This window comes from Apis florea, unplaced genomic scaffold (assembly GCF_048593485.1).
Source record: "Apis florea isolate Af1SG1 unplaced genomic scaffold, ASM4859348v1 contig_3517_pilon, whole genome shotgun sequence".
Classification (NCBI taxonomy): Eukaryota; Metazoa; Arthropoda; class Insecta; order Hymenoptera; family Apidae; genus Apis; species Apis florea.
In genome coordinates, this window is record NW_028256778.1 from 1 (window position 1) to 24,068 (window position 24,068).

The 24,068-nt window shown below is 36.3% G+C and overlaps 2 long non-coding RNA genes across 2 annotated transcripts in view; both read right to left on the reverse strand.

Annotated features, from left to right (window-relative positions):
* Positions 1 to 4,785: 4,785 nt before the first annotated feature.
* LOC105736958 (uncharacterized) overlaps positions 4,786 to 24,068 on the reverse strand; it is a 57,182-nt gene continuing 37,899 nt past the window's right edge. Inside the window, exon 4 of the long non-coding RNA XR_001112955.3 lies at positions 4,786 to 5,575. This is a non-coding gene — a long non-coding RNA (uncharacterized LOC105736958). The remainder of the gene's footprint in view (positions 5,576 to 24,068) is intronic.
* On the reverse strand, positions 23,188 to 24,055 carry LOC147656639 (uncharacterized). Its single transcript, XR_015294016.1, has 2 exons — positions 23,765 to 24,055; positions 23,188 to 23,664 (listed from the first exon to the last, which is right to left on the reverse strand). It is a non-coding gene; the product is annotated as an uncharacterized LOC147656639 (long non-coding RNA).

The window sequence follows — 24,068 nt, forward strand, 5'->3', positions numbered from 1 at the left end:
CTATCGTATCATGTTCTCCTAATACAAAGTCGCATTTTCGGCCAATGTTTTTGTAGCGCGAGCCACGTGGAAATTTCCAGGAATTTGAGGTCATTTCCAAGAACTTTAGAAATTCTCGGAATTCGACGTCATTTCTAAGAATTTTATATATTCCGAGTATTTGACGTTATTTCTAAGAAGTTTAGAGATTCCGAGAATTTGACGTCATTTCTAAGAATTTTAGAGATTCCGGGAATTTGACGTCATTTCTTAGAAAAATTTTTCGATCGGTCTCGTATCGTATCATATTCTCCTGATACAAAATTCAATTTTTTAGAAGCAGAAATTTTTAATCGAATTTTTAACTTTGTATTAGGAGAATATAATTTAGTAGGAGATTACACATATTTTTCCTAAAATATCAGGGCTATTATTTTTGTCAATTTTATACTATTTTATCATCTTAACATTTATGAAAAAACTATAAAAAAGATTAAATGTAGTTAGTATTTCTTCATACTTACCTTTTATACTTACCTTACAGTACTTACCTTTTAAATCAGTCATATTTTCAGCCAATTAATCATTTTTTAACAGTTTACTTAATTCTAAGGGATTAAGGAACATATAGGATAAGATTGGAATATGGGATGTGGAATAGAACGGGGTATGATGAATGATGATGGGGTATCGTGATATTTATATCTTGTTAATTTTTTGTAATATTTAAAAAAAATTTTCCTGAAAATGGTTTTTTAAAAAGGGAATATTTTTCTATAAGTGCACGCGTGAAGAAGCTATTGAAATTATTTCTGTTTTTTAAATAGAATCATATATTTTTTTTCACACTAATAGATGCAACTCGGTATTCTCTATAAAGAAAAGAAATATTAAACCATTCATAACAAAAAACCATTAGTTTAAAAAATATTTAATTAAATTTAAATATTTTTTAAATTATAAATTATTTGCTATATGGGCTTTAATACTTTTCTGGAAAATGGTGAGATGCATCTTCTGCAGCATTAAAAAAACGTATGATTCTATTTAAAAAATCAGTATTAACTTTCATAATTCCTTCACGAGTTAGCGTATAAAAAACTAATACTATCATAATATATCATTTTTTACCATTAATTTAAATTATATTACCTATTTTATACTTACACTTTGAATGCTTCCTTTCAGTTACTTTATTTTCCAAAAACTGAACATTTTAAAATCCTTTTTTAATTCTATCGAAACAAGGAATACATAGATCGCGTGTGATATTGCCTCGATAATATAATATAATATTTTGATGAACTGTATGTATACATGTATAACTCATACACGATATCTGAAAATATAATAAGATATATAAATTATATATACATTATATAAAAATAAATTTTAAATGATAAAATTCTATCATATCATAAAATATTTAACAAAGATCTTTTAATGATAGCAAAAAAAAAAAAAAAAAATAGAAAAAAAAGAAAAAAATACTGAAAAGATTTTTTAATAGAGAAAGAAAAGCTAGTAAGGAGTGTCAAGTATATTTCGTCCGACATAGAAAGCTAGTAGAATAAAACTATGGAAAACGCGACAGGCATCACAAACTGTCCATAACCCTTTGATATTACTATCCAAAGAAAACTATACAAGAAGAACGATTACATAAACATTTTTAATTACTCGACCAATATTTATTTATTACTATTGTTATCTTAAATATCAATTTTTATTTTTTCTATTCCAACCTATCTATTTATAATCGAATATCCAAATGAAATAAACCTTATATTACATATATTGCATAAATTAATAAGAATAATATTCGAAACGTCTTTATCATCCTATTTTGTAATCGTCCTAATGAACGATAGATGATTTTATATACACGACGTCTACAAAAATTCGACATTTTCAATCTTTTTTAATACCCATTATTTTTCCACGTACCTGAAACGAAGCGTGTTGTAAAGCGACAGGTTTTAGTTTTCAACGACGGACACGGTGATTCTTCTTTGCCCATAATCTATCACGATGACGATGATGAAGCTACTCGAACACGTTGCGATTTTAATGGCCGCTCGTTGTCCGGAATAACTAATGCCCTCTCGTTTCTGTTTTTCTCGGTTATTTCACGTGATGAATCTTCGACGTTCTCGGCTATCATCCCTTTTCCTCTCTTTTATCATCGTGCCTCTCGTTTCTGCGTTTCTTACACATTTAGGATTGCGAATTTGCAAGAATTCCTTGCTCGTTCCATTAAAAACCATTGGCAATAATTTCGCGTATTTTCTTCTCTAACATAGATTTCTCTAACGAATTATAAAAATTATCTTTGTGCTTTTGTTATTATTTAAAACAAACACGGTATTCGAATCACGTTTTAGTTATAAGAGTTCGAACGAATTTTTGTTTGAAAAAATTCTCGATTGCATCTTGCAGTGAAGGAATCGAAGGAAGAAGAAAAATATCAGGGAGAAAAAGAAAGAGAGAAAGAAGAAAGATTAGAATATGCTTTATATCGTTCTCGTTCTATTTATAGCTTTTATCGTATCGAAGTTTTTATTCGTATTTGCAGCATTCCTCGCTTCGTAAAATCCACCAACTTTGAACTTGAAACACCATTTTTTCGCCTCGCACAAACAACACTCGTATCTTTCTTTAAACTTTATAATTTCTCTTTTCTTTTTTTTCTTTTGTTACAGGTAAGAGAAACATATAACATCGATTCAATTCACTCTCTCCTCGAGCGCACCCTCCTCCGTTGTTCTCCGTTTATTCTGGACCAGGTAATACAATTTTCAACCCTTTCTTCATCTTGGGCGTAACAAGACATTTAAGAAGTTTGAAATTTTCGAAAAACTAATATTTGAGAGACGGTGCAAAAGTTTTGAAAATGTTTCAATTTTTTATACTTTCATTTTGTAAAATCACGTTTACGATACATTTTAAACTTACGAATTAAAAATATTCTTGGAAAAAAGAAATTAGGAGAGTAAGAATCTTCTTACAAGCATCTACTTTCAACTACTTTCACAGTCTCATATTCTGTTCCACTCTATTCTGTATCTCATTAACCAACTTCATGGAAAATAAAACATTAAAAATCTTGAAACGATAAAAAACGATAAAAAAGTTCATTCAAAAATCCTTTCCCTTATTCACTAATCCTCCACCCCATTGTTACCAAATATCTCATCATATTCCGTTCCTTAACCTAATAAATGAATAAATGAATAAATTCAAGAGTAAAATGAATTTAGAATCGCTTTCACGAGTGTAAAAGTAACTAGAATCTTTACCCTCGAACGAAAATTAAAAGCAAGTGAATTGGAAAGAAATCGATTTCAAACTAATTCCAAAATAAAAACACTTCTCTCTCTTTCTTCTCACCCTTCGAAACGTAGGTACACTCCCCTGACAACGTTCCAATTGGAGACAGGAAAGGATCGATCCTCCTCCTCCTCCTCCTCCCTTTCCATGATTTTTCTCGTTAGCCGCGTCCGGAAGGGCAGGACGTCCCTTCGATCGCCTTCTAATAATTCGATCGAAGGGGGTGGCGAGAGGAGGAGGAAGAAGAAGAAGAAGAAGATCTGAAGGGAGAGAAGAGATGCGAGATATCGAGGCTCGTCTCTGGAGTCGTCGAAGACCGAGGGAAAAATAAAATAAAAGTAGAGTTAGAGAAAGGGAGGGAGGGAGAGAATTGCCAAGAATATCCGAGGGCCGATGACCCGTGACACACAGTCGTATATATACTTGATATCATCACTCAACGTCCGACTTACACGCACACGCGATTGTGTTTACAAGTGTTTGTGGTTGCATCGTGTCGAATGATGGGATAATTATTTCGTTTCGTTTCGTTCACTTTCATTTTTTTTTCTTCTTCTTCTTCTTCTTTTAAACAGGATTGTTTTCAATGTTTTCGTAGATTTTTGGAGAAGATGAAGGGGAATTAGTTTGATCGTGTTGATCTGTGAGCTTATCTTCGAATTGGTTTGGTTTCTTCATTTTCTTTTTTTTAAGAGTCGAGGAATTGGCGAGAAAATAATAAGTCAGTGGCGATTGATACGAATATCGTTCAAGATTCGATCCGAGATAAGTGTCGTCCATACGTACTTGCTCGTAAAAAGTCAAGTTTAAGCAATTTTTATCGAAATTGAAATTAGCGTAACGATAATGGATTAGAGATATTCACGATGTAACTGCCTGTTACGAGAATTAAGTTGTATCCGAGGGGAATCTTTATCGGGGAAAATAATGTATCGCTTTATCACCCTCGTTCATTACACTCTTTCATTCCTCTTTGTACCCTCGATTTCATTTAATCTAATTAATTTCGCCATCATCGATCATCGTGCAAATCGATTAATCTTCCATTCCATTCCATTCCGTGAAGAAATTTCTTCTAAAAGAAACTCGATGCAAAGAAAAAAATTGTCGAGAAGAATACTCTTCTTCTCTTCTTCTTTCCCTCGTATCGTTCTTTCGACATACACGGGTTAGTCGTTATCACCCTTTAGAAAAAGAAGAAGAAGAAGAAGCGAAGTGAAAAAAACAGGATCGCGAAAAAATACGAGTCTCGTTGTTGCGATTTATTTGCAACGACACTCTCGTAACTCGGCATTTCTCCTCTCTTTTTCTCTCCCCCTTTTTTTTTTATCGAGAAGCTAAGAATACTTGGCGGGCAAGCTTTGCTTGATTTGTGGCTCGCTTTGGGCGGTGATAACGCCGCGCTATCGGCTTTTATTCAGCGTCGTCGTTGTTATTGCGAATGGAGGGAGAGACTGGATGAAAAATAACACCCCCTTCGATTAGAATTTTCGTGAATTTTCCCCTTGAATACACAGCGCGTGGTAAAATTGTAAAAATGTATCGTGAAGATTATATATTACGTCTTCATTAAGTGAGTCGCAGTGAAAGTATCGAAAATAAATAATCAACTCCAAATCTCTTCGAGAAAAGAGATACCAACACCCTCCTCTTCGAAATAAAAATTCCATTTCTCTCGAATCGATGCCAGGGGAAATGAAACTTGCTGGAAAAGTGTAATAGAAACGTTGCTCCTTGAAGAGCGCCTCCCGGAACAGCGGGTCCGAATTGTTCCGCTCGTGAAGGGGATCGAGGATGACGCATCATCCAACACCGTAATCGCGCCGATCGCCCACGTCGGTCTGATCCGCCCACGCGGAACCCACGTGTTTATGCAAAAATCGAATTTCCACGGGACGGCGGGTGAAAAGGCGCCCATGGACAAATCGGGTGTTGTCCCCTTCGAAGCGACGTTCTCTTTTGCAACGGCGAAATTACCATAACCACCGCTCGATCAATGGCGTCACCGATGATGTTTGCCGCCCATTTCCCAATCGTGTCCGCGTTCCATCCATTTTTCACCATCGCCGTCTCTTTGTCTTTGTCTCGCCTGTTTTCCCAGGCAGAATGTCGGGCACGAAGTTCGCGTCGTGGGCAGATTGCGTGCACAATGATGACGGTGATGACGACGTGGACGTCGCGTTAAATGTTCCGTTTATCCAAGGGAATTGGAAAGGATCGATTGTCGCCGCGCTTCGTTTATATTTGCCTTCCAGCCTTTTCGTTTCTGAGAACAATGAGAACGCGTATTTATTTTGACGGGTATGTATATATGTATTATTGTGTCGAAGCAGAGTGTTTCGAATAAAGTTACTTCAATTGTTTAAAGTATTGAAACGCTCGAATAACATTTGAAAGAAGATATTTATTCGAAAATCCGGTAAATCGTTGAGTCGTTTGAAATGCTCCATTGATTGCTTCGAATTGATTATATTAATAAGAAAAGTAAACGTTACGAAATAATATCCTATAATGAATATTTCGCAATAGGTGAAATAAAAATTCGATAATAATCAACACATAAGAATCATTGTTTCTATCGAGCATCATTATTTCCCCGAAATTATTTTCCTTCCCCCCCAAAAAATACCGACGAAACGAAAATTTATTGCTACGAAACCAAGCCTGGTGGAATATTCAAACGGGAATTTTTGCGGCCGATTTCTCTCTCGCGCGTCGTGTATCCCATTGTTCCCGGCAACTCGTTAACGCTCCCGCCTTGCGGATCCAGTTCACGGGCTGTAAACGTAAATCCCGGTCAGCTGTGTTATTGGGTCATTATTCCGGGTAAACCGTGGGGAAGCACGCGCGAAAAAAAAAACGAGGAAGAAGAAAAACGAGGGAGAAAGGGGGCCTCCCTTCGGGGGCTGGAAAACGGGGGCTGGGAGGAGCAGCGAATTCACGCGACCGGATCAATTTTGCTAAATCGATTGGAAAAAAGAACGGAGAAAACTCTTCTCTAAAAACTCCTCTTTCTTCTCCCTTTTCATTTGTTCATCTAATTACACTTAATTATCGATCCATTAACGGCATTTGTCGCGCTTCATTCACGTGGATTGCCCTCTTTCAATTTTTATTTTATCCTAATTTGATCGATTCATCTTTTAAAATTATGGCGTTTCGTCGACGCGAGGCTCGAAATCGAATCGAACAATTACAATTATAAAATATTGTTGAGAATAATCTAATATTTCGTGGAAGAAAATAATTAATTTATTTCTCTTTCTTTCTTTCTTTTTTCGCTCTCCTCGTCAACTGTTGTCGACAATTTCGAGATGGAATCGCGACGCGTTTAAAAAAAAAAAAAAAAAAGTAACGAATAAACATCGCGTGGAGGCCTTTCTTCTCTGGTAGGCGTCGGTTCATTGTGGCGGAAAACCGGACGGGGAAAGCGAAAGGGAAAGGGTGCGCTCGCTTGCTAAGGGTGGCGCGGGTCCGGTGGTAAGAAGTGAAAGGGAAACGATGTGGCCAGGGACATGTGGACATCTGATTGTTTTCACTTTTCGAGAGAAGCAAGGGTGGCCGAACTGGGGCAAACGGGTATCGATCCGGAACGGATCCTCGTTCAACCCGTGGAAAAATAACGGTGCACACTCGGAAGGATTCGCGGGGAGTGGAGATTTATTTATTTATCGGGGGAAAAATTTCCCCACCGCAAGAAACAAAATGTTGAATTAAATGTGATATACGTAGGTTTTGTTAAAATCTAAGATATATCCGCTGGAGGAAGAAAGGGAATGTTCCTTGTAATTTTTTTGATCTTCCAACATGGAGGATCGTTCGATGTAAGAGAAATAAATAATGGAAGAAGATGATGTACGATAGCTGAGAATCTCTTTATATTCTCAAACATCTTCGAGATATGTATTCCACGTATCGATACAGTGGATTAAAGTTTCAAAAAGATGGAAGATTCGCGAACGAGGGAATTAAAGAAACGAGATCTTCGATTGACGAATGTTTCTTCGGAATATCCCAGTAGGATACTTGGAAATCTTGGAGGAACGGAAAAAATTTAAGAGAAAAATCTTCCAACTCGTTCCAAATGTTTCACTATCGCCAAAGTATTTCCAGCGGAATTATAACTTTGTGATATTTCTTTCTATCTGCGATATTGTTACGGCCGAAGTTTGGACGATTTAAAATTATTCTATTTCACGATTCAACGCGAGAAATTACGTCAACCTTTATTCAAGAAATTTCTAACAATAACATACATACATTTATGCCGTAATGTTATTCGTTTTCCAAGCCTGCTTATATTTTTAAACGCGTTTCTATATGTACTTATAAATACTTTTTTGACTCGGCATTACCAAATTACGATCCATCCTCTTCGTTACAAATATACTTTTTTAAACGACAAAATTTTTAAAAATGCAACTCGAACATTAGTATTCTCGTTGAAAAAAAGGCGTGGAAAAATAGAAGATAATGATCCATAAATAAAATTTCACATACTTTCGATACAATAAAATGATCAAATAAATTTAAAGTGAACAAAAGATACAAGAATTAACGTATCTCTGTAAAACAAAAAATTTACTCGCTTAAATTTTATCCATCGATACAACAGAAACGCCGAGCATCGATGTACAAGAAAAAAAAAAAAAGAAAAAGAAAATATTAAAACCAATCGACGATTAAAATCGTCGTCCTTCTACCTTCCATTATTTTTTCGCATTAAACTAAAAAAAAAAAGAGAAAAAAAACCGGATTCCCCGCGCTCTTTTCCCCTCCGTAGCGCACGATGCTTCGAGGACACCGTGTATAAGGCAAGAAGCCGAGAGAACGAACAGTCGAGCGGACTCGTCGTGGAACAGTGACCCCCTGGACCAGAGATACAGTTATTGCGTTTACTCTCCTCCGTGGCGGTGCACCTACCCAGTCGGCGCGCGCGTGCACACACGTACAACACACGCACACACACACTTGCGCCCGCGCGCACCCAGCCATCCTCCGTGCGTTGCACCAGCGATGGGTGCACACGATCCTCTCGCCTCCAACTTTTCGACCGAGCCGGAGAGGCTACGTGGTGATTCGCTTCCAGTGAGTTATAGTACGATCGGGGATGTTATGCAATCGGGAATTTTGGAATACTTGTTCCTTAATTGTAGGTAAGGAAAATTATTGTCAAAGTGATTTTATCGTATCGCGTTTGCTTTTACTTTTTTCGAGAGGGGAATTCGAATGGTATTAGTATTTAACTTTTGGGATTTTGATTTTGGAATACTTGTAGGTGAGTGAATTTTGTTTTCTTTTGAAATACTTATTTTTTTTTTTTTAATTGTTTGTAGTGGATAAGAAAATTTATATAAAAGTGATGTTATACGAAAGTTTTAACATCCGGAGAATGTTTGGAATGTTTTAGAGCAAGAATTAAATAGTTTTGGATCAAAGAAAAAATAAATTGAACTGAAAGAATTTGTTTATTAAATATTGAAGGAAAAAGAGGTAATGGACCACTTAATTTCTTGTCACTTTTTTTTTTATTCTTCAATTGCAAAAACTGGAAACTGGGTTATATCATCTTTTGCTTTATTCATTCCTTCATTTTTTTCTATTTTTAAATTGTAAAAACTGGAAACTAGGCTATATCACCTTTTTTTTCCTTTCCTTTTTTTTTTTTTTTTTTTCATATTTCACACTCTAAAACTTTATTTCCAATTAAACTCTTGAAGAAGAGAGAGAGAGGGAAAAAAGGATAAAAAAACATGAAATCCTCAACAAATAACTATATCTGTATCAATATCATTTTCCATTTTATTTCATTTATTTTCCTCGACATCGTAAAATTCTCTCTCAATCTATCCTCTTTCTTCGTGACCCATATTTCTATACGATAAAAATACGAAACCAATTTTCTCTACTATCTTCCATACATATTCCCGAATGAATTTCCTTTCCTACTTATATTTTTCCAAACCTGTTCCACCTCAATAACGCAATCCAATAAATACACGTTAATCGCGTTTCCAAATTTTTCGTTCGAATTAAAAGAAAAAAATTTCAAAAATCTTCATAATTCTTATACAACTCCAAAAAAGAAAAATGCTTAGAAGATACACTTTCAAAATTAACCTTTATTCAGGATTAAAAAAAATTCTTTTCTCAAAAATCTTTTTCGAAACTATCGCTAGCTTGCACGTACTCGATCGCGATCGATGGATCACGATAGCGAGAAAAATCATGAAAGAAGAATCAGCAAAGCTCGTATATTCGCGAGCTGTTGCCGAAAAATTACGACGCTTTGTCTCGTTCGTCCCTGTTTTTCTTCTCTGTGCGCCAGAAACATTTTTCTCTTCTTTTTTTTTTTTTTTTTTTTTTCTTTCACTCGAGTGCGCTGCACTCGATTTTTTTCTCTTTGTGATCCTTTTAACCGGACATCGTCTCGTCTCTCACTCCATCCTCCTTCCCTCTTTTGTTTGCAAATTGCTCGTAAATTAGAATAGTATTTTATTTCGATTTGACCGAAATCGTTATTATAATACGTTTTTGAATAATACGAGATTCCTTTCTTTAAAAAAATTTTTCTTGAATTCGTAATTTTTAATTTTTAAATGGAAATTTTATCCGAATTTTATACCGTGAAATTGGTATAATGATATTGGGAGTCAAGGATATTTTGCAAATTTTTCCTTAGAGATTAAACCAATGCTTTCTACGATTTTACATTTCTATAAGAACAAAAAAAAAAAAAAAAAAAAAACAAAAAAATGCTCACAATTTCCTTTGTCGAAATCGTCTGTTGATTCTCATTTTTAACAAGAGAAAAGAAACTCGTAAACGTTACAAAGTTGACGCGCTTTACAATTTTATTTCAAGCTTGTCGAATTTAGAAACAATCTTGTATATTCTCTCTCTCTCTCTCGATTAAAGCCAACGAAACGTATAAACGAGAAATGTTGGTAAAAAAAATATTTTCAAGAGAGTGAGAGAAAACTTTTTCATTTCGAAATAACGATTAACACTCGAGAACTATCGATTTTCACCACGAGAGGAACAGTTTTGTTGCCGGTATTTAAAGTGTCATTTGAAACCTCGAGGAGCGGCGCGTTTAAAAATTCGTTTAAAAATCCAACATCTCACGTATTCAGAGTGCTCATACAAATTTGGAAAAATTTATCAAACGACGATATACGATAATATCGATTTAAATAATTTTCCAATTATATTTGGTAATTTAAAATCTTTCCCATGAATGAAACGAAACGAGAAAATTATTAAATGATTGCATTTGCATTTTCGAAAAATAGTTGGAGGATAGTTTTTTCATTCGAAAATGGAATTCTCCTCTCGGTTACTGTTGCAACGGTACGCGGTTTTGAGGGAGGGGAGAGGGGAAAAAAGGAGAGATGAGAAGGGATAAGAAGGGTCGTGGCCGATGTCGACACGGCAGAAATTGTGCAGAATATCGAAATTACACGCGTGGTGCACGCGCGGCTCGGTGAGAACCGAGATAACCTCGTTTTGGGTGCAGCGAACGAAACGGGTTTCCTGCAGCCGCCTTTCGTCGTAGGGAGAATTTTTTTTTTTTTTTTGCGAGCACGATACGATTCTGTTACTCGTAAACTACTACGAAAATTTCTTTTAAAATTACCCTACTTTTCTCTATTTTTTCCCCGAGTAAATGAGAGACGTAAGAGAGAGATAGAAAATAAAAAATACTTGATAAGAACCATGAAACTCCATATTTGAATGAAAGATAAATATGAGCATGAAAGATAAATAAAATTTTATGCTTGTATGAATTACGTATAGTTTAATTTTTTTTTTTCGCGCAAAATATAAATTAAAACTACATATATTATAAAATTCAATCAATCTAAAACTCAAATCTAATTCGAGTTATCCTGGTCACTAAATGAATGATTAAGATAGAAAGTATTAGCATTAAGATAGAAAGAAATGGTGAACACTAATGATTATTATAATTTATCTTTATATCTGAATATTAAATACTATCTTAGATTCCATTAAATACATTGTGCTATATTACATCACTGTTTCTAATGGGACAAATAAATTATACTTCTTCAAATCTATACAAAGTTTTATAGCTTGGTATAAAACATTTCATACGAACGGGACATCAAATATCTCGTTATCATATATTGAAAATCGAAAAGAGACGCCAAATATAATATTTTATTTAAGAAAGGCACAAGTGAATTCAAATCGACTCGTATTTTCCGATTTAAAAATCGTCACGCTCGAGAAACAGGGAAAAATAAAGAGAGATAAAGAAAGAAAGGCGGGAAAGCAAAAGCGCGATAATAAAATGGCGGCGCGCATGCGTACACTGGCCCCGGCTATCTGATCGTGAAAGCTAAAATACAACCACCAAACGCTCGTACTTTCTACTACGCTACTTATTGCGAGCTACGCGCGATAGCAAAGTGATAAAACGTCCTGCAAAATGGAGAGGGAGGTTAAGTGAAAAAGAAGAAGAAAAAGGAGAAGAGAGAAAGAGAGAGAGAGAGAGAGAGAGAGATAAAAGAGGTAGACGCAGCGGCGTCCCACTTTCCAGGCAAAAGATACCCGCGAAGATAGCTTGCACGGTCCACGGACGCTTTCCAGCTAGGCGAAAAAATCGAAATGTGCTCGATAGCTCGATTTACCGACCGATATCAACCTCTGTTTTGCCTACAGCGATTCTCACCCTGACTTTTTAAATTGTCGACGACCAATCACCGACGACCAATGCACAACGCTTGACGATTTTTAATAAATAAATTTTTATTCGATTATTGAATTTGTAATTTCTAAATATCGTAAAGTATGGATTCAGAAGAAAAGTATAAATTGCGATAAAATTGCTTTGATATGGAAAATGTAAACTCGCCAATTAAATTTATACTCGAATACTTGAAAATAATAAAAATAAAATTGAATGCTGAAGAAAGTGATATAAAGTTTTCAAAAAAATAAATAAATAATGAATATAAGAAAATATCTGAGGAAAATAACACGTTGCTAGTTATAATATTATTCATAATAAAAGAATGGTTAATTATTGAAAATTTCCCTAGATCTTAATATTTATCATACTCTTCTGGAGTCTTCAAAGTTCGTCTTTCTTCGCACGTGTTGTTGGCAAAGAGTTGATAGATAGAGATAGTTCTTTGAAGTCTGATTTTACGATCTCCTGATGTTAGGAAGTGCAATTTTGGAGAATTTAACTAGAAAGTAGGTTTATGCATCGATCAATCAAACGTAGATAAAAAAATAGTCAAATGTCGAGAGAGACGATTTTATTGTCGCTGACTTTCTCGCAAGTCTAGTTCTTTCGTTCCGACTACTAATTTGCGTATTCAATACGCAATATAATATGCAAAATCAACCGATTTTATTATTATTCTACAAAAAAAAAAGTTCCTCGACAACACGCATTTGCAGCGAGTCATTAGAAAAAAAAAAAAAAAAAAAAAAAGAAAGAAAAATAAAATTTTTTGCCGCTTTTTTTTACATAGTAATGTCGACAGATACGTAATTTGTTACACGATCAAATCACCATACTTGAGGCTATTTAACCTACATATTATCTACATTAATCTACATATTTACTCAAGAACAACTACTGGAATGAGTCACGAATTCTTTCCCCAGTTTATCTTCCTATTTTATCTGCTAATTATTTTTATTAGATAACATTTTCTACATCATCATTAATAAAATAACGATATATAAAAGTATAAATACAACGTGATAGAAAATTTAATTATGAAGAAAATCTTCAATTTTTTTCTCCCCTGGAAAATTAGAAAATTCTTCTAAACAGATTAAAAAAAAAATTAATATCGAATTGTAACACGCAATTATTATTATTCGTTATTAACTGAAAAAAAAAATAAATAATTAAATACAAAACAAAATAAGTAATCGTGAAACGTAACCCTTCAGATATCGAAAGGATTATAAGAATAAATCTAAATCTCCATTATAACACGACACATGGTTCGGGCAAAATTTTAATTCTTCAAATTAACTCTAAAATTTAATTACCTTTATTCCTTCCAACATTCCAACATCCGACGAATAAAACCACCACGCTTTTATCGTGTATCGTAAAAGCGACAATAATTAACAAACGACTCGTTTCATAATACGTCGCTCTCTTCTGAAACGAAATCGTGAAACCGGTAAAATTACAGTAAGGGTAACCGTGGAATGAACAGCCGCTGAAACGAGCCGCTGATAACTCAATTTACCGACAATTACCGCGATTGTGATACGGTTAGTCGGCCGAGACGATAAGCACGCGCTTCGACCATTTGCATATCGGTATTGCAAATTTACGATCCGTGTACGTTGGAAGGATCGTTACGATTCCGGCTTCTGTCGAACGAGACGCCGCTCTTGAAAGGCCGCGGCATAATTATTCATACAAGAGCGAGAATGCCACCGTTTGATCCGACTGTTGAGTATCGGCTGAAAATTTGCATATCGCCGAGGAAATTTATGAACCGGCGGATCGATCATCTAACACGGCCAAACAGCAACATTGTCGACGTTCCAGCTGTAAACCAGCTGGCGCGAATAAGCCAGATCGTTCGTTAGAAAAATGGAGTTAGACGCGATTTATAGCTCGCGTGAAATCGATGGCCGCTCAAGGCCATCGCGAGGCGAGATCTCCCCACCACTCGCCACGTTGTAGGGCGTGGAAGAGAGAAAGAGAGGATACCGTTTTACGACGTGCGAGAGCTTTAATAAACTCTTTTGCTTTGCTTCTTCTTTTTTTTTTATAGTAATAGTATAATGGATCTGTTCCATTTTTGAAAAAGTAGAACAACAAATTTTTTTTATGGGAAAATTAATGTTAAGAATTGAAAGAGAATTGGATGAAATATCAATTTAGAAAATATAATTTTATATATGTCCATTTTACGATATGATAGAAATAAAGAAATTACTCATTGTTTGAAATTATTGTTGTTACAAATATTTTTTAGATTTTCAACGAACGATATTGAGAATTGAATTATTTCTATTTATTTGAATTTTAAAAAATTTTAATTTATTTGGAATTTATTTGATCTTCTCACGATTAAAGAAAAATATAAATATTAAGAGTAAGATGAAATATATCGTGCATTCGTTGTTCCCGATCGCGCTTCAATACAACAAAACTTTTGAAAAAATTTCCATGGCATGGTAAAAATAGGTCAACGAAGGCACACGAGAGGAGCAACCTTGAGGCGTAATTGAACCCTGAATCGTGATGTCACAAGACACCGTGGTCCAATTGTAGATTTGAAGTACAATTTATAATATTGGTCCACCGTATGGTCCGAGTAATATACGTAATTAGACCATCATAAAGAGTAAGTAAGTTTGCATTTAGAATGCAAAGCTGGTAATAAATATTAATACACTTGGACTTTTTGAATAAATATAAAATTTGATTGTTTCTCGTGCTCGAAATTACGAATAATAGGGGATGAAATGGATTTTAATCCTCTTACCATTAATTATATTAAGATTCTTGAATCGACCTAATGTCAAATACAAAAAAGGAATATTTAAGAGGATCAAATTGGCTTTAGTATTCTTATTAACACCGATTGTGCACAGATTCTTGAATTATTTTCCATATAAATCCTTTCTTCTTTAATCCTTTCTTCGACCCTTCGACAATAAACCCTTTGCAAATTCATCATCAGCAAATCCTTCATCCAGTTTCAAAATGTAAATTTACTCGTGTGAATTATTTTTTACTATCGTACTACCTCTACTTCTCCTTCCACGTCAAAATTTCATCAACCTCGACTAGATTAAATCTCTTAAATTAAAATTGAACAGATGAATACATTGCTTATAATAAAACATTCTTATAATAAATAAATTTTATCTCGTTGCACTCTCTCTTCCTCAAGTTCAAAATATCTTGGTTTGCATTAAAGATTCATCAAGAAGGGGGAAAGATTGCGGAAACAATAGCGCGATTAAATATCGATCTCTGTGTCAATTCTTGATCACTCACCCTCGATTTTCCCTCCTCCGTCGAGAATAATCGATCTCGGTCCTGCAACGCGTGTTGGAAAACTGTCGGCGGTAGAAGAAGAAAGCCGGCATCGAGCGACAATGTTTCGCGGGCATAAATCAAATCGGAGAAAGTTACAACCCCAATTAACCTCTGTGATACGGGATGACTCGTGCTCGAGGGTTCGTTGAACCGTTTTTTCTCAGAAAGAAACGAGCGAACCACCTGATAACGGATCGGCCAATGGTGGATAGACACAGATAGAGGGGTGATTTAGAATCTGAATTTAGAATTTAGATCTTAGACGACAATGGAATCAAAATTCAACGATTCTCAAATAGATAGACCAAGCGACTAACTCTGATCATTTGAAAAATGACGGTGAATTAATCGTGGCGAGATAAGGATAACTTCAACGACCAATATTACACATTCTCGAACGTTTATATATAATGAATCCACTGTTCCAATCTTACGACATATAAATTACGACGAGCGATAAACGTGTCGTTTTTTCCTTTTCTTTTCTTTCTTTCTTTTTTTCTTTTTTATTCCAAGCGCGACGACTCAATATTCCTTCCTTCCCCCCTCTCTCCTTCTCTCCTACGCAACGACAATGCTCGTAATTGAAATCTAACCCAATAAAATGTAGTCTTACGTCGCGGTATTCGTCGTTGCACAATAGGCCGATTTCCATAACAATAACAACGACGAGATGCCGAACTCCCCGCGAGGAAAAACTTAATCCTCGCACGCGCACAGAGAAATTTCACAATAGGGCTACTCCCTGTCCCCATCCCTCCCTTTTTGCCACGTACACGGCCGCCATATTCCTGTCTTTCGCGTATTAAACTCCCGGTTCATGAAACCGCCGCCCCAAAGCCGGCAATTTCTCCGATTTGACGGAGCGAATCGGCCGGATCGAAGCCACAAAGGCAACCGTTCCACTTCTGGAAATTGTTCCGGCAAAATCGTTCACCGGAACGACACGATAAAACTTTCTACGTGCGTGCAACGTAGTACGACGACGACGAAACGCAAGTCGACGAGAGTCTCTCCGGCTCCCTTTTGTGTGCTCCCCTCCCTCCCTTCCTCCCCCTGCACGCAATCGCTACTTCGTTTCTCTGCTCCACTCTGATGACGTAACTATTTGTCGCGTATGTATTTTTATGAACAATGCGTTCATATAAACGCGACGAGGAGAGGAGGAGATTTTTTCCTTTGCTTTCGTTCGATTTTTTGGCGACGAGTTTTTTTTTTCCCCCTCATAAATTTTAGGTTATTTTAGATTTATTATAGATGGTGATGGTAGATTCTTCGTGTTTCTCTCTTTGTTTTAAATTTCATTTTTATCGTAATTTGTTCTTGGAATCTATCTACTTGTGATAGACAATTGGATTCCTTCTTTTAGTTCCTTCTTTAGTTAGGAAAAAATTTTCTGATCCTTTAATTACATTTTTATCGACAATTGTCCGATTTCTTGCCTATCTTTCGCTATTATATTATTTTTATCAATGGCAAAATTGCAAAAAAGAAAAATACGAATTTTCTATCATAATAATTTTTAACTTGAAAATATAATGTTACAAAGTGGAAGATAGAAATAAAGAAGATAATGGTAGAAACGATGGTAGAAAAGAAACGAAGAGTAAACATTTTTGTGTCCGTATAAAGGGAGTAGCTAGCGTAGCAAATTGCTACACTTAGAAATAAAGTTGATCATAGTCTCGTAAAAACATTCCCGTGATAACCGTGCGATATTGTCTATTGTTATTACGCTATTTTACTATATTACTTAAATTTTGTATTATATCATTATTTCGTATTACGTTACATCATCCGATTCGATATCGTTATATTATTTAAAATAACGTCGTTACAAGATTGAGAAATGATTTACGATCCCCTATCACATTTTACACAACAGATTTTCCCGATAATATCAAATATCTAACGCGATATAAGACCATTTATTTCTGATATTGTCAATACCATAAATTATCCAAGAATTTTAACCACGCGTATTATATAAAATTATTTGAATACTCGAATACTTTCCATTTCGACCGTGATAAATTGTTTCTCTATCTCGTGCAACGAATCTCGCTTATTGTTTAATACTTTTCTTACTTAACCGTACGTATATAAAAAAAAAAATTACACGATGTATAATTGAAACGTATACCTTTGCATAGATTCCATAGATTCTTTATGAAGATTAAATTAAGAAATTTAATTTCTTCGATAAAATCTGTATCGATGTGATATTTTTATTCGAAAACGGTATACACGTGCCGTCAATGAGAGAGAGAAAAAAAAAGAGAGAAATGTTTCGTAACGGGCAAGATATTATTATCCCCCCTTGTCACAAGGAAGATTCGAATCGATGCCGAACGATTAGCCTCGATTGTAATTCAATTGTCAATTTCTCGCGACGCGCAATTTCGGGGCGGGCTTTTTTATTGGGGTGATTGACTGCCCCTTCGAAGCTCCATCGCTCTTCTCTCTCTTTTTCTATTATTTTTCCTCCTCCTCCTCCTCCTCCTCCTCCTCTTTCGACATCGATCGCGAGTTTCGAAAAACCGATCGAGGCGATGTGTTTGGTCTGTCGATGGAGCACGCGCTCCACGTCACGTTCCGTGCCGATATTTTCGGCTGATGATGGAGGATGGATGGAGAGAGAGAGAGAGAGAGAGTACCTTCCTTAGGAATCTTAGATCGATGCTCGAGGAAATAATGTCGTTTGTTTTTTTTTTTTTTTTTGGAAGAATTCTCGTAAATTCTCATAATTCTCCTGCTTGATGATTTAAAATTTTGATTATTATTGAAGTTACTTTCAACATGTTGATTGGGAAATTTATAGAACGAAAATGATTGATGAAGCAGGTAAGGTATTTATTTATTTATCTCGTGTTCCCGATTTTTTGTTTATACCGTAGGATAATTACGTTTGTATGTAATTGAACTTTTAAATTGGCCTTTAATTCTTCTTTCCAATCTTCGCATCTAATCGAACTTTTTCAATTCCAGTTTTCATAACTCTGAGAATACCCTTCTGAAAAGAATATCAAAAAATAGATATCGATTTAACTTCTCAAATTAAACCTTTCTCTCTCATAATTTCGTCTAAAACTTTCCTATACCTAAATAACGCAAAATTAAAAAAAAAAAATCTACGAGAAACTGCAAATCTATACAAACGATTGCTACAAATTATTATTATTATTATAAAGATAGAAAAAAATAAACCGCGTTTGCTTCCAAGGATCGAGCGCGATCACGACGAATTCGATCAACGAAATATAATAATATCATCATCATTATCATCATCGTCGTCGTCGTCGTCGTCGTCGTCGTCGTCGTCAAATCAAGCGTAAATCAGCGATTTACCAGGGGACCGGGCGAAAAATTCGTCGGATTCATTTGCATGCACGGGGTTCAACGAACTCTCGATACAAACCGAGGGGTCAATTCGCGGAGGGACCCTGGAACTTCCTTCAACGAGACCTAACCCCGCGAAACCTCGACCCGGCATTGAGCCGATGAATTTATAAAAATGATCGAGGGGGGAAAAGGAGAAAAAAGAAGAAGAAGAAGAAAAAAGGGAGGCGAGGAAGGGAGGGGAGAGAGCGCCGCCCGCTTACGCGTTGGCATGGGCCAAATTCCCCGCGGCTCTACTCTAATGAACGGGGCCTATTGTCCGTGAGACTCGTGCAAAAGAAATCGGCTACGCGCGCCGACCGGGATACACATATCTGGCACACATCTTTTGAAAATTTCTCGACGCGATCGAATTATCGTATGTTCGTTCGATAATTGTTGTGAAGATTAATTACAATAATATCGTGAAGACAATATCGATCGGCGATGATCGGCGAATTTTTCCTCCCGTGGGGAACGGAAGGGGGATTAAGGATCGAGATCGGGGAGGAGGCTGTGCTCGATGGATGGAGTGGTCGGTGGATGATGGGTCGACGAATGTAAGTACGTAAGAGTCCATTAAAAATTGGGATCTTTAAGGATTCTTTTTAGATTTCGTTGAAAAGATCGGTCCATTCTTTCAATATTGTCGCGACCCTTCGGATCGTATCGTAGAATCGCGCTTTAGATAATAATAAAGAAAATTGAGAAACGGTAAGTTGATTATTCCGAGATAAATTCTGACGTACGATACGCGTGATGATCCACTTTTTCCAAGAAGAATTAAAAATGATTAACTTCCTCGTCATAAATTTGTCCTCGAGAGGTCACTCCGTATTCAAACTGCAATAAAAAAAGAGAGAAAGAAAAAAATTTCCTCACAAGCGTGGCATTTTCTTCCCTAACTAACACGCACCATCCAACTATCCAACTATACTTTTTCCAAGAAGAATTAAAAATAATTAAAATCCTCCGCCACATTTGTCCCCGAGAGGAGGTTAATCGCTCCAAATTAAATTCCACGCGATCAACCATTTCCAACTTTTTCTCTACTCGTCCATCCCCCTGTTTCCAAAATCTGTCATCCGTCTATATCTGCCGCCCTTTCGATAGTCGAAGGGGTGGTAGTCGTTGTCCATCCTCCTTTCGAGACGAGGAATCGAAGGATCCACGAGTTATTTACTCGCTCCCGGTTACGCGTCTCGATAAGTGTCACGAAACACGACATCGTTCCCTCCTCCCTCCTCCCTCCCCCTTTTCACAGGATCCCCTCGTCGCCTCGTCGCCCGACGAGGTTCAACGAACCCGGGATGATGACGTGATACCGCCATGTTGGGAATTTATTATCTGACTCTCGGTTTGTCCAACGACCCCTCTTTGCTTTTTGTGTATCGCGACGCGCTCGCTCCTCCTTCACAGTTCTTTAGTTCCTTTCCGATTCCAACGGGGGAGGATCGTCTCGCGTGGACCACGTGGCTGATCGTCGCGCGTGGTTCATCGTCTCTCTTTCTCTCTGCACGCGTGCATTAATTTTCCAACCTGGTACCAGGATACCGGGAGGCGAAGCTGATTTTACACAGTGGCGGATTCTAGGTTCGTGGAATTTCCTTTTTCTCTCTTCTTTGGAATTTTGGAAAATTTGGAAGGGAGGGGAGGATAGTTTGGATGGTTTGGATAGAGAGATTTTTAAGGATATTGATAAAAATAGGGGAATAATGGGTGGTTCGAGTATTATTATTTTAATTTTTAGGATGGATCTAGAATTTTCTGGATAGTCGCGGATGTGACGAATCGAGTTTTTGATGTGCAAGTAAAATCGAGAGTGGATTAAGTTAGATTTGTGGATGTTGTATAGAGGAAGAATTCGATATAGTCTTTATTTTTGATATAGAATTTTGATTGACAAAGAGGGGATGTATGTTTTCTTTTAGGAGAAAATTAGAAGAGAGCGTGAGAGATTGAGTAGAATGAATGAACAAATCGTCGAAATTGATAATAATAAGGTGATTATATTTAAAAATCGTCTTAATTTTTTTTTTTTAAATAAAAGGGAAATATCCGGACAGTGTGCATTACATTTCGCAATATCTTCGCGTAATTCAATACAGATTCACAAATCTTTTTCTTCGACAAAGAATCTTTGACCTTTAAACACGTGGTTTATTCTCAATAGCTCAATGAATTCCACCGATGCAAGGATTCTTCAGGGATTCTTCTTTTCCACCAATATGTAATATTTCTCGATTAGTAACTTTACACGTTCCACGCAATTCCAATCGAACGTCTAATGTCGTGTTACCGGTTTTTAATTAAACATTCGATATGTATATATATTTGTACACGAGGTCGTTGACATTCTGTTTATACGATTAAAGATCTTCTCTTTGAAAAATTCGCGATTGAAATTCTATCTAGTGCAGGTGTCAAAATGAATGGTAGCCTGATATTTACTAGGAAATGCTCGTGTTACTCGTAAACAGCTTATATTTATCACGATTATATTATCACGAGCAGCGTCGTGTTTCGTTTTATTTCTCTCTCTCTCTCTCTGTCTTATCCGCGATAATTGTGGCGCCATCGTCGAATTGCTTTGCTCAAATACTTTTTATTTATAAACTCGAATATCATCCGTATATTATATATATATACATCTCTCGTTACACAATATTTCCATAAAGATCCTTTTAAATCCTCCTAAGAGTATCAATCGAGTGTTCTTTACACCAAAATAAAAATCGTTAAAAGAAGCATTAAAACGTTTCCAAAACGAGCTCCACTCCGGCGAACGATTCACTTCCCTCTTACGAGAGAAGAGGCAGGCTTTCCTATTCTCCTTCGAAAACCCATTCGAAAGTCGCGCGCCTTTATATGGGCTCGCGCCAGTGAAGATGTTCCCAGCCCGCCTTAATTGACGGCCACGAGTGTGCACTGCACGCATGCGCAGCTTTCGAACGGCCTTGCAGAAATCGTTTTCCTGTCCCTGATCGCATCGCAAAACATCCACAGCCGACTGAAAGCCGATCCAACGGATCGAAAGCTGTTCCCCGCCGCGGATTTCACGGGGATTTCTATCGATCCTCGGCCTGGTTACACTGGTTTCGTTTTTCCACTTTGTTGTTGGGAAATTATTATTTTCGAAAGGAGACGAGGATTCCCTCCATTCTTTTCTATTCGAGGAAATTATTCTCGAAGAGAGGGGTTTTGAATTTTATATTTTATATTTTGGAAATTTTGCAAATGTAAAAAGTGTCTGATTGAAATCGCGACGAGGAGGAGGAAGGAAAGTTTCGATTGCAAGTATCCGTGTGCACGATGATACTTTCTCATCTTGGAAATCGTTCAACTTCCAAGTAATTTTGCATCGAGATGAATCGTCTACGTCTTGCGAAACAATCGAGACGGACGGAAGTTCAATTTACCATCTTTTACCGGAGAAATTTTAATGAGAGAAATAAATTGACTTCTCGAAAACGATCGTAAAACAAATTTAAACCGATCACGCGAACGAAACACCCCTCAAAAATTGAGAGACAGAAACTTGATATCCATTCTTCCGTAATGTTCGCGTTATAACGACGTTGCACAATTTATATCGAGTAAAAGGGAATAATTAAGAAATTATTAAAATTATTCTTCTCTAATTGTTAGAAAAACTTCATTTCGCGCACAACTTTTCCCAGGCTTTTTCCATTCATTCGCGACGATAAAAAAAAAAAGGAAAAAAGAACCTCAAGAACGGTTTAATTTGCCGATCAAAAGGATCAACCTTTTAATCGAAGAAACGTCGATTGAACCTTTTCACCTTTCTCCACGATCGACATCTTTTCCAATTGGAATTGGAACTTTTGCTCGATACAACGTATTACGACATGCACAGGTTTGACAACGTAATTGAGATTAATACGAGGATCGTGCAATTTCTTCCCTCCGAAGTACGATCATTTTTAATCGAGAGGAACACGATCCGTTATTCTTTGATCCTCTCCACTTTCCTCCTCCGGGCGAAAGACGAGTGGCGGGCCCTTACGAAATCGATACGACTCGCATTTTTTATTAAAAGAGAAATTAAGAGAATAATTGAAATCGTCACGAAATAATTTCGTTCGTTCAATGTTGAAATGATTATCGTTAAACGATTCAGACGAGTGAAAACTCGGCACGTCGCGGAATAAATAAAGCGTTAGAACACTTTCTGAAGGATGAAGGAATTAAAAATAAAATAATAAGGGAAGAATATACGTTTATTCCATGTATAATTTCGATTAATTAAGGCAGAATGATTCGCAAAGTTAAACGGCGAAAGTGAAAGAGATTGAGGTGCGGTTGGTATGGAAATTTTTATATTTCTGAAAGGAGGATGAATAATTCGAATAGTTGATTTGGTAATTGTGTGCAAATACCGGTAATGGCGAAACGCAATAAGAACGATCATGATCAACGATCAAATATTTCCATTTTATTGAATCTGTTAATAAGTATTTGTGCTTGTGTTTCCAAATCGATGATTACGATATTTTTTCTTTTTTTAAAAAATACGCGAGGATACATCTGCTTATGATTTCCAAGCCACATGGTGTTACGAACGTTAATAGATTAATCAATTTCACTTTGGAACGGTTTTTTATCAAAGAATCCTCTGAGGCACAGCTGTTAGACGTATAGACGCGTCCTAACTCGTCTCTTTCTTTGCCTTTCTCCACGACCAACATCGTGACACGTTGCGAAACACACTTTTTGCCGAGTACAACTGGATGATCCTCGTTTTTACACTCGTTGAAATCTCTGCCGGTGATTTTCCATTGAAACCGAAATAGACAGATACTGAATTTTCATTTCGAACGAAAGAATATATTCCCCTCTTTTCACGAAGAATCGTCAATGTCTTTCTTCCAGAAAAAAAGTTATCATCTCTTCTACAGATATAAGAATATTATGGAATTATTTTAAAAGTTTAAATTTCCATTTATTTGTATTTTGGCGAAAAGAGTTGACGAGAATGATTAGACTGCTTACTCTGTATCTGGTTTCTAGTTTAATTCTAATCCCACTGCACTCGAACAATTAGCTATCATCCGAATCGACCAATCGATAATTCTGATGTTAAGTAAATTTTCGAAAGATTTCCAACGATTCAATCATTCATACTTCCATAGAAAAGATTAATTTGATTCTTGCCTTTTCGAGAGAGCCAGATCTTTCGTTCTGATTCGTGGCGTCGCTCTTTAATTGCTGTCGCGAAATAGCTTCGATGGCACGTCATTGTTATTACGGAGCCGAGTGTTTGTCAGATGGTCGCCCCGCCAGCTGGAATACGTTA